Genomic DNA, 9,860 nt, shown 5'->3' with positions numbered 1-9,860 from the left:
TGGGCTGATGAACTAGGGTTTGGGCTGATGGGGTTGTTGAAGATGTTGATGAAGATTGGTCCTCCCATGATCAGAGGATCGTTGGTGATGTCGATGGCTTCGATCTCCCCGTCCCGAAGGGAAGTATCCCCGTCGAAATTGCTCTGCCAGAGAGGAAAAGTGCTCCTACCCAAGTTCCGCCTCAAGACGGCGGCGCTTCATCCCAAAAGTCTTCTCTTAATTTTTTCCAGGGCAAAAGGCTTTATATAGCACAAGGGGGGCACCGGAGGACTGCTGTGGGTCCGGCAAGGCATCAGGATGCGCGGGGGGGGGGGGGGGGGGGGGGGGGTAGGTGCACTCTGTTGCCTTGTAGGCAACTGGTGGCCCCTCTTCGGTGGTTTTTCATTCCAGTATTTTTTATTTATTCTATAAAAAATCTCCGCAAAATTTTAGGTCATTTGGAGCTCCGCAGAATTGCTATCTCTAATGTAGCTCTTTTAGGTCCAGAATTTCCTTCTTCATGTAGATCTTGCAAATTAGGAGAGAAAAGACATTAGAATTGCATCCTAAAACCAAATAATGACAAAAACATTAGGCAAAATCATGCGTTGTCACCACCACTTTTCCATGACCCAGCAGCTGCATGTGATGTATGACCGCCGCCACTGCACCACCATCCCTCTGTGTCAAGCCATCATACGTAGTTTGCATCTTGCCGTGAAGTCACCACCGGATCTGAAGAGAGAAACCCCCACTAAGATCTTTTGATGGCCACCGCAATCCCGCAGTGAGGTCGACGCCGCAGACCGGAGTGATCAAGAAGGACAAGGGGCCAACATGGAACATGCACCAGTCGCCACATCTGCCGCGGGGTAGGCTACGCCACCGTTGTCGGACCCGGACCAAAGACCCTTGGCCAGCTGACACCATGCACCATGGCCTTCGAATCTGGCGTTGCTGCTAGCGTTGCTAGTGGTGTTGTAGATCGTGACCACCACTGTCGTAGGAGCCGCTGCAGCCTTAGATGAAGAGGACGAGCGGGCGACAACCGCCTCAGGGCCTCGCGCTGCCAGCCATCCATGGCCGGATTTGAGCGAAAGAACCAGCTGCATCCCGCATTGATGCCTCCAACCATGAGAGGACGGATTTGCCACCATTGGCCACCGGGGCTTTGTCTAGCGCAACCGACCGGCGACGACGAGGAGGGGAGGAACAAGAGGAGGAGCCTGAGGCGGCGGGGTTGGGCGGCTACCCGTGTCGCCCAAGCTAGCGCCGCGGGGTACTCCGAGCGAAGCTAGACGGGAAGTGGATTTTCATACCATGTAGCTACACCTTCTATTTAGGCCATCTAGCTTTGGATCAACATCCATATGGAGCAACCCAGGTAGAAAGGCATTGGCCTCCCTCACCATGCCTTTCTTACTGTTTAGAATGAGAGAAACTTGCGCGTCTTCCACCCCAAGAGCGCCTGACCACCAATCTTACTCCGCATCATCTTGGAAGAGGCCAAAGCTTTCGTCACCGCGCGGACACATAACCTATACTCCCTCTATCCATCTATATAGGGCCCAATGCGTTTTTCGAGGCTAACTTCGACTACATATTAGAGCAATAATATATGACATGCAAGTTACACAAAGCATACCGTCAAATTCGCACATGAAAGGAGCTTCCAATGATATAATTTTCACATTATATATCACATATACCATTAATCTTATCAATAGTTAAAGGCAATCTCGAAAAACGCATTAGGCCCTATATATGTGGATGGAGGGAGTATGGAAAATTGTTTCCCAAGAGTAATTGTCATGAGGTGTTTCAGTGATAACTGTAAAACTATTTTCTCTCCTTAATTAGTATACGAGGCAAATATGTTGCCTCCATTTCGAAAAAAGAAAGTTCATTTTGTGCATCTAACATAGCGCTGGGGATGAATATAGTTATGCACCTCATGTTGGATCTTTCTCCTGATCATTCGGAATAGATAGTGAGTTGAGTATGTAGCTAATATGTATCTACATTTGAAAATTCAAGTTTGTTTATCCATTTGAGGTCGAATTCATTTCAGCTGAGCTGTAGTGCTGCACATTGCCAAGTTCGATTACCGAAGATTGATGCGCCATAGAAATGGTGATTCTTTATAGATTGAGTTTAATGCCTATCTGGACTCATGTAAATAAGCAAACTTAGTTTAGCTGAACCATTATCATTTTTTGACCACATCATGTGAGTTTAAAACACATTGTCACACCATCCAAAGGCAATCATGTAATGTTGTCTCAGTAACTTAAGTTCCTCTTTTAGTTGATGTCCAATGATCTATTGACTATCCATCTAGTACTCTATTGGCATCTTTCATTTGTTTCCATAGTTTATTTTTGCTTTTCGTTGACCAATGAAAGGTCTACACCTTGGAAGGTGCTTAATCTACATGCCTGAAATTGATTTATGGGCAATCAACACTGTTAATGAACAGGAAACAGAAGATCATGGTTGCAACATGGGTACAAGCAGTAGGCTTGCTCGCCAGCCAGTCGAAAGCATGTCAAAGTGTTCAGAAGTTTGGAATACTTTGGTTGATCAGTTGGGTTCATTGTCAGCACCTTTATCCGGTAGGTGTTCTGGTGAGCTTCATCTCCACTCTTCATGTCATATATGTCCTTTCCCTTCCATTTTGCTTGAGATTTTCTGGATATATGTATGCATATTCGTACTGGTGAGTTCATGGCTAAAAAATGCATTTAATTAAGTTCATTAACATGATCAGTACGTCTCAAAGGATTTCTAGTCATGCAATCTTATCAGCTTGTTTTCATTTCTTTCTATATGATAATCTAAACTAAAAACTACTAAAACTCTTATTAAGAAATAATTCTCAGAGATACTCTTAATGAGAAACAATTAGTTTTCCCTCGTTCACAAGCATAAGATATTTTGTATATTTCAGTATGGACCGCATATAGACTGAAACAAGTGAACAAACACATTAAAATGCGTCTATATACATTCTAATAGGGGGGGGGGGGGGGGGGGGGGGGGGAGGGAGAGAGAAAGAGAGAGATCTATGAAGTGTTGAATTTCATTTCACATCTATTGAATTGTGGTTTATTTTGATTGGTTGAATTGTTAAATGGGTCATGAATTGGTGCTATATCATGGACATGCATGGGTTTGCATGAATTTGGAGATTTGAATATGAGGGTTGTGGTTGTCCGGAAGGACAAATGAGGGATGCACCCGCGGATGTTTAGGCTCTAGATTTGCCGAGTGATCTTAAAAAAAATCACACATGCCACCGGGGGGGGGGGGGGGGGGGGTATTTCCCACCTAATCAAGTCTGATTGTAGATGCTCTGATAACGTAGAGTACATCATTTGAAGAGATGCAGTGTGCTTGGCACATTGTGCCCAACATATTATATAATCCTTAAAATTATCCAATACCATCAAATGTAGCAAGCAAAGATGGACCGAAGATGTGCGTGCATGCCAGGGTGGACCGTCTTGCTCTTTGCGACCTGGCTCGGCCCGGCTCGACGCTTCAACGAGTTGCTTTTAATGATCAGCTCAATTCGTATGAATAACAATTGCAAAGAAGCAAGTAAACCCACCTAGCTAGATATTACCTCAAAATTTCCTCATAACTACACATGTCTTCTTTCTTGAATGAAACTTCACCAAGCAAACCCAACGAATGAATGGATTGGAGACTCTATAAGAGCCATCTAACAATATTCATAGAATTCACTCGAACGGAAAACATACCATGTCAGCAACGTAACAAATATCTACAACAACAATTATGAATATATAGCGCTGGAAAAGAACTTATATCAATCAGATGTCTTGCTTCTCCATAAAACAAGATGCATGCCGTCCATCTTCACTCCTTTTCATTGTACCCTTTGCTTCTGCGCTACTCCAGTTGTTTCAGCAGACTCTCAGGCAGGCAGCCTTGCTCCACTAGCTTGGGCACACTCTCAGCAGTATAATACAATCCTTCATGATCTACTAATTTAGGGCGGGCAACCACGCCACATAAACTCATCCTAGAGGCGACAAAAAAAAGCGACGCCGCAGTCCAACCCCTCACCTTATTGGTTCTGGTTATCCGGCGCCTACGTGCACGTAATTAAGTGGGATGCGATAAATTGTACAAAAAGAATACTAATATATCAACTCCAGTAGCTAGCTAGCAAGATATATAGAGTATGTCTGCATATGGTTGGTTGATATTGTACCATTGAGGGTCATATGGTCTAGGCTCGATTCGTGTGGAGAGAGTCGAGAGCACATGCAAATCTGACCCAGAAGCCGCTCAATCTGCCTCCGTGTGGGCAAGGAGATCGTACGGCTGCTCTTTCTTCTGCTGGATTTGCGACGCATGGTGTATTGGTGTTCTTTTGGGGAGAACATGTATCTTGAATTCTGGAACACACAGAACGTATATGAGTGTTGAGTTGTATCTAGTGGCATGTTTCCCACTGATGTTATGCATGAACAATGAATGTAATATCTACATTTTTGGGACTTCAGGGGACTAGGCACGAAATAAAAGATTGCAGAGTCCAGCTGGGCCACAAAGTGAGGTGGAAAATAAACAAGTCCAACAGTACACCTGACCAGACTGCACACTAATAAACAATAAAGGTTCAAAAATATTATCAATGGCCGCACATGAGATAGAGAAAGACACAGTTTAACCTAGCTACCAAAAAGGCTTTCGCCTTATACTTTATATATAAAGCAACCACCAGAGCCAACAAGGTCAAGATAAAGATCAACACCACACGACACACACGATAGCAGACAAGCAAACTACAAAGGTTAATGCTGAGGGCACAACTCAGCAAGCCCCAAAAGAAAAAGACAACAAACATCAGCCTTGGCAAAACACAACCACGGTCACGATTGCTTGCCCATGTATGAGGTCTAGAGTCTCTTCGTCCAAAAAAATTTGTCTTAGACTTGTCTAGATACGGATGTATCTAACACTAAAACGTAACTAGATACATTCGTATTTAGACAAATGTAAGACAAGAATTTTGAGATGGAGGGAATATATATATAGTACATACATGACGTGCACAGATCGACGGATGGCTCAAAACTAACGGGGTGTAAAGATTTCGCTTAGGCGACCTACGTACCTGCTGGGTGTGGATGAGCCTCGGCGACAACAGGGTGAGGGGGCGGCGTTGCTCCACTCCAACAACAGTTCGCTGCACCAGCCTCGTCGCCGCCTGTCTGAGCGCCGCCATCGACCGTCGCCTGCCTGCGGACAGTTGGTTAGGGACTATTACGCCGCCGACGATACGATTTGTTTCCGGCTAGTTGCGGCACGCGATCGAGTTGATCAATTTCTTTTCTTTTGACCTGAGATGTTTCTCAAAGGTGTACTGTGTGTGTATATAACTAGTAGAGTACTACTTACAGAACCGAGTCGGTGCCATGTACGAACCGGACACGACTAACCTAGTAATAGTTGGGTCGTGATTAACTCTAGAGTCAGTCTAGGACACATCTAGATGTGACATCTAAATTAATATCCACTCTGTTTGTGATCTATTTTTTTGTCCTGTTTTTTTTACTAGCAAAGATGCCCGTGCGTTGCAACGGGAGATAAAAAATGGCGTATATTTAATTAAAGCAAATATGCACTCCACATTCTAATCAACTGCATCATTCAAGCCTTTTCTTATCCATCCTAGCTACATGAAATTGTAAAAAGGAAATACAATTGGACCCTTTTTCCATGAGTAGCTGATTGGCGCTGGTAGACTCGATGCATGACTGGTAACTAACAACGATGAAAGCAAATGCTCAAATTACCAAAGAGAAGGCATAAATATGTAATTGGATACGACATAACAGGGCAGGATTGATCCCTACATGGCTATTAATGGAAGTAAGCAAAACTGGCACTGCTGGTGGTATGAGGCTGAACACATTGAACTAAAGTGTAAGCAGAAGCTGAATACATTATATATCTTTATGTACCTGAAAGCATCCTCAGAATATTTTCACCTCATAATAATAAATATAGTTATGTACAGATTAATAACAAAAATGACCAGGAAATTATGTTTTTTAGTACAATGAAAATACGAAAATGCTTGTCCTGGGAGGCATCCCTTTATGGTCTGCACAGAGAAAATCAATAAGAAAATATAGTTATATATAGATTACTAACAAAATAGACCAGGAAACTAAGTATTTTCAGTACAATGAAAACATGGCATTGCTTGTCCTCTGAGATGCATCTCTTCATGGTCTGCACAGAGAAAACTGTTTGTAGCTTTTAAAACGCAAAGTAGTATGTAAATGTCAGTAGGAAAACAGAAAAAAAATTGACCATTGATATATGCAAATATGTAAAAATGGCGTCAGACCTGCATGTACCTCCACCACTATGACAATATAGAGAGAGGAAACATGTCATTCCAGCCCACTCCTCGCAGCGTACCAATCTAAATATTTCACATCATTTTCTTAACGTAGTCTTGCAAATGATTATAAACATATATCAAGCGCTACACAAAAGTTGATGCCGGGATTATGTATGCTCCATGATATCTAAAAATATATTTTAAACACCGATAATTGATTCGGAAGTGCTTCTCTGATATATTTTCAGTAACAAAAGCTATGTAAAAGCTAACCTTGATGTATCAAATTTGCGTTGGAGCGTTGGTGCCAACTTCAGGCCTTTATTTCAAATTTGAAACCAATAGCTTCATCCCTTTGTCACAGAGGAAGAGGTGTGAAAGAGATAGAGCTGGCCAAATGGTGAAAGTCGAAAGCAACCAACAAAAATTTAACTCCATAGTCCTTGTATAAAATGATGAATTTTCTACCTGCCCACAATTGTAACATGCCTTTATATTAGTATACATTCAAGGATGGAACATGCCTTCAGATGCATGCAAGCTTGACGTTGCTGACCTTCAGGTCACAAATGAAAACAGAACGTACTGCTCTTTAACACAAAAAATAATTTGCGTACTTAGGAGATGACCACAAATAAAAAAATTCTAATTAACTGGGAATAGAAGATTCAAGTAAGTAGGAGTAGATACGAATGCCCGTGCGTCAAGACCACATGACGCTCCATCACTTACATACTCTCCATCTCTACCTATCTATCTATCTATCTATCTATCTTTCTCATTCAGACATTTCGCGAAGCATCGGGCGTGTTATCGACAATAAAAGAAAGTGCATGCATGAAGTGGTACACTCCCGGTCATAAAAATATGGAACTGCTGACCTTGATGCATTGGATTTGTGTTAATTGCAGTCTCTTTTTTTACCAAGGAGACATGTGCATCCCTTCAGACATCACATTTTTTGCTACATGAACTCTGTGCAAAACACAAACAATTCAGAGAGTATTTATTGGCATGAAAAGATCCCAGATCATTTTAATTGAGTAACAATATTCATCAGCCAGCTAATCAGACATGCAAAGCCAACGTGCAACCATAGCATTTTATTGCAACTATATAAAAATATAAAACAAATTGCCCCTGAGCTCACAGTTGCATCGGCAGAAATTTTGATGGCACAAGGAATACAAATCATTGGGATTGTATATACTGTAGCACCATGGAAGTAAGCACATTCATCGGTTTAAATCGACAATGGTTGTAATGATTTTATTGATAGTGCATCATTTTCTCAATTCTGAATTCATACTGCGATTGCCGACAATCGTTTCAGACTTCAGACTTGAGTGGCTTCATGTTCAGTGGTGAAACTAAGGAACCTCATAGGCTCAGGTGCAGCTAAAAGGCTGTAAGATTCTGATAAATTACCTTTTGTACAGTTGACAGGGGACCAAGGAGCAAGGATACACAGTTAAGAACAGAGCAGGCAGCTATTAACATAACACAAATAATCGAGAATAATTCGAACAATGTCTACTTCTCTATTAATATTGATACCACTCTTCTTGCAGAAAGCATAAAATTTATGTCAAGTTGTCAACATCTACATTCTTACGATTGACAAAAGATGTTTGGGAGTTAGGCACCAAACTTCAGTAAAAAATACGCTAAGTTGCGAATACAATACCTGATTGAGAGCTTGCAGGCTAATAGCTTCGAGAATTCTATCGGATAGGTCTATTGGAACTGGAAGTTGTCTCCTGATGTTCATAGATAGAAAAGGACTTTCAGTAGAAGATCTGAACTTCAAGGTTATTATTTTGATTTGGGGAAAATCCTTAAAAGTTATCTAGCGAGCTGCTTAATTAAGAGCAAACCCAGTTCTAATTGTATCTGTGGGAGTACTTGCCGATGCGTAATCCAAGTAGCTAGCTGTCTTTAAAAAATCTACAGTTACATGTCTTTTCTATGTATACATTTGCAAAAAATCAATGCCTTATCAGCTATCGGCGTGAAGTACTATGAACACAAAAACTTCAGTGCACAACAAACAATTAACATTTTCGAATTCGTAAGTGCCTAAACGTGCTGACCATGTCTTCAGATACATTTCAATTATAGTTTCCCAACCTTCAGAGGCCACAAGCAGGGAGTTGGCCTGCAGCAAACAGATCATGGCCATCAAATGCAGCACCCAGATCACCTCATACATCCACCATGGCCACTATCTGCACCATAGCTCCAGGATCAATTAATAAATTAAAGAGCTTAAATGCTTTTTCTACAATGAATACAATCAGCTATTGTAGACCTTCCGCGGGTATTCATTTTTCCAGTTACTACTAATTTATCTTTTTCTAGCCGTTTCTAATAGCATCAGTTAAAACAGCATGTCCAAATCTCGGGATTCAGTTCAGCTAAATAAACACCTGGAATTCTTTCAGGCCAAAATGACCTGGAGTCCGTATTGGAGAGCAGTCCCACCCTGGACGCCTCGGCAATTCTTCTAGATCAGGAGCATGTTGGTGCCGCGGGAGCAAGCCGAGGGACTCGAGAGCACTGGGTTCATCGGCCATGGCGGACGGTGGTTTTCGGGAACGTGGGCGACGCGGCTGCAGGAAGAACTGGTGTGTGTTGCTCCGGCCGCCGCGCCCAGCAACTGGAGCAGCCGCTGGCCATGCCCAGGAGCTCGAGCCGCCGCCACTGAAGGCCGGCCGACGGCGGCGGAACAGCAGGAGCAGCAGCTCCGCCACGTGCAGCAGCCGACACGCCCTCGAGCTCCGTCGCCAGAGCAAGGCCGGCGCCGCCGCCACTGAAGGCCGGCCGACGCAGCGAAAAAGCAGGAGCAGCAGCTCCGCCACGTGCAGCAGCCGGCACGCCCTCGAGCTCCGCCGCCAGAGCAAGGCCGGCCAACGCGCGCGGGTCCCTTCGTCGGCTCCAGCAAGCTCGTCGCCGGCGGGGACCTGATTTTTCCTGCAGCACGCTCGCCCACGAGCCCACCCGAAGCTGTCGCCACCGTCAACGCGCCGCCCCTCAACTTCTCCTGCTCCGTCGCGCCGCCCATTAGCTTTTCCTGCTCCGCCCGCCCCTCAACTTCTCCTCCGCCGCGCCGCCCATCAACTTCTCCTGCTCCGCCCGCCCCTCAACTTCTCCTGCTCCTCCATGGCTGGAAGGGAAGCGCCGGCGTCTGGATAAGACGCAGTTTTTTTTTCTTTTCTTTTTTTTAAAAAACGAACCGTTTTTCAGACCTCCACTAAAAGAGGGACTGGGGGTTGAATAATCAAAAACCACAGGGACTTTTTAGCAAAAGCGCGACGATGATGGTGCACACGCGATAATCGCTTTATTATTAAGGAAAGATTTCTTGTTGCTGCATTATAGTATATTTGTGGTAGTTTAGATGTGACATTTTTAAAAAACATCTAGATGTGAATTAGACAAACGGTTAACAGCCTCGCGGATCGAGTTGGCTTCTCCCTCTCCTCTCGTT

The 9,860-nt window shown here is 43.7% G+C and overlaps 2 long non-coding RNA genes across 5 annotated transcripts; both read right to left on the bottom strand.

Moving 5' to 3' along the window:
• Positions 1–3,676: 3,676 nt before the first annotated feature.
• Positions 3,677–5,716, bottom strand: LOC141026448 (uncharacterized). Its single transcript, XR_012188619.1, has 2 exons — positions 5,132–5,716; positions 3,677–4,409 (listed from the first exon to the last, which is right to left on the bottom strand). It is a non-coding gene; the product is annotated as an uncharacterized lncRNA (long non-coding RNA).
• A 221-nt stretch (positions 5,717–5,937) lies between these two features.
• On the bottom strand, positions 5,938–9,570 carry LOC109782190 (uncharacterized). Of its 4 annotated transcripts, none has more exons than XR_012188608.1 (8): positions 8,800–9,570; positions 8,501–8,598; positions 8,058–8,130; positions 7,252–7,345; positions 6,644–6,838; positions 6,374–6,451; positions 6,208–6,269; positions 5,938–6,124 (listed from the first exon to the last, which is right to left on the bottom strand). It is a non-coding gene; the product is annotated as an uncharacterized lncRNA (long non-coding RNA). The 4 variants fall into 4 exon arrangements; XR_012188603.1 differs by having other exon boundaries at positions 6,208–6,255; XR_012188617.1 differs by having other exon boundaries at positions 6,095–6,255; positions 6,384–6,451.
• Positions 9,571–9,860: the final 290 nt, after the last annotated feature.

The sequence above is a fragment of the Aegilops tauschii genome, chromosome 1 (genome assembly GCF_002575655.3).
Source record: "Aegilops tauschii subsp. strangulata cultivar AL8/78 chromosome 1, Aet v6.0, whole genome shotgun sequence".
Taxonomy (NCBI): domain Eukaryota; kingdom Viridiplantae; phylum Streptophyta; class Magnoliopsida; order Poales; family Poaceae; genus Aegilops; species Aegilops tauschii.
This window is presented reverse-complemented; position numbering and strand designations above follow the sequence as displayed.